The following is a 2051-nucleotide window of genomic DNA, read 5'->3' as shown; positions in this document are numbered from 1 at the left end:
AGAGAGACATACACATTTCTCTGTGATCAATTCTTCGAAAGTTTTAAGTCTTTACATATATGCATCTCACAATATCAGCATTTGTCTTCTCCCTCGTAGAACTTCAGATTGTATGCTCGTATGCTTAGCTAGTTTTCATCTATTTCTACTTAGTTGTTCTTCTATCGTTTTTCCTGATACATTGTTTATATCAGTAGAGTTCCTAGTTATTTCTCTAAGTCAATTACTTCCCAAGGTATATCGCGTTGTTCGAGATAAGAATGATACTCTTAGGTGCTCAGTTCATCCATGCATGTAATTGCTTTCAGCGGGATCTAATTGGCCCCGTCTTATGTCATGACAGTGATTTATCCTGATTGGAGTCGATTAACCTAACACAAGGATGAGATGCATTCCGTTAGAATCTCACTACACCTAGCTCCTTCACGGTCTACTCTAAGTACCTCCCACTCACCCATTCACAGGTTTCACTAGGTAAAAATAAGGAACTTCGGTAGTCAAAGGTTCCACTAAATATAAAATCTTAATATGGTATCTTTAGAGGGGAGTTTTGCTAACCAAAGACAACCTATCCCATCTTAACTGGCAAGAAGCAAGAAGTGTAGTTTTTGTACTCAGGATGAGATAATCAGACACCTTTTTGAGTGCAAGATTTTCATGTTCTACATGGTCACTCGTCCAAGTAATGTCCAATTTGGATCAACCCGCAAGTGTTGCCAATATTTTTTTGTCATTGGTTGGATGGTATTCCAAATAGGCTCAAAACACTAATAAGGGTCCCCTTTACCGGTTATTTTCTGTTGTATGCACTCGCTTCATACGTGGTCTATGCTAAATTGAATGGAGTGTCAATCGTTGTTCAATGTGATGTGTATGTGGTTGGAGCAAGGGAGGGGGCGTGGAGGTTTTTACCCAACATGGGTGGCATCGTAATCTCCGGATCTGTTCACCACCTCCTTTAGCATAGGCATAGTGTTGGTCATATGACTCTTTTGTTGCCGGTATATCGGTTTTTTATTTTATTATTGTCATACTGTTGGTGTTGGATGTGTGCATTTTCTATATGCAGAGGCCGAGTGTCGCTCATGATGCTCTGTATCCACTTGACAATACATTTTGAGTCAATAAAAACATCCTTAATAGAAAAACTATTAAACCGATACCTCCATACAAAGCAACCTAGTATAGTGTTGCATTCCCTCGTTTGTTGATCGCATGCATGAATGTGTTTTTATTGCAGTGGGTGCATGCATGATTTTAATTGCAATAGTTGCATGCATTGGCTTGCAATTCATGTTAGGGTTTGGATATGTGTTCCACTAGAAGAAGACTTGGATATGTAAGATGAACCATGTATATTCAAATTTCTCTTTTTTGATATGAGCCTCTGAAGGGGGGATTCAGGAAGGTAATACTCCATCCTTTCTAGTTTAAAAGCCGCGCACATATCCTTAGATCTGTAATTTGGTCTATTAAAACAAATTGTATAAGAAAAACGTTATACCGTTAAAAAAAGACATTTGAAATTTTTAATGGTATATTTTTGGGGATATATAACTTGTGTTGTGTTGGTCAGAGTATTAATCTAGAAATACGCCAGAGGCTTTTAAATCAAAAAGGAGGTAGTATGACTGCAACGGTATGGACACTTGGTATCTTGGACAAAGTTGTCTATTCTATTCTTCTTTTGCGAAAGAACTTCTCTATTCTTCACTCGAACATTAATGCGTGGAAATACTACTCCCTCCATTCAGGATTAGAAGGCTTGTGTGGAAAAAATACAGATACCAAGGAGGATTTCAACATGCAAATCCTCTGTTTTCTCCAAGACAAATATGCTCCAAAGTAATACATCAGAAAGTCTGAAGCCATACTCATTGCAACATCTGCACACACCGGTCCAGCGCGCTCTCAGCGGGCACCGCACGTGCACACCGCAGAGGCCATCACCACCGTCTTCCACGACATTGCCCCCGCCCTGCACGAGTCTTTTAAAATTGGAGAGATTTTCACTTTCCAGCCTCATCCTAAGAATTTTATAAATGGGGGGA

Source organism: Triticum dicoccoides, chromosome 2B (genome assembly GCF_002162155.2).
Source record: "Triticum dicoccoides isolate Atlit2015 ecotype Zavitan chromosome 2B, WEW_v2.0, whole genome shotgun sequence".
Classification (NCBI taxonomy): domain Eukaryota; kingdom Viridiplantae; phylum Streptophyta; class Magnoliopsida; order Poales; family Poaceae; genus Triticum; species Triticum dicoccoides.
The sequence above is the reverse complement of the archived record's forward strand: the minus strand, read 5'-3'. Positions refer to the sequence as shown.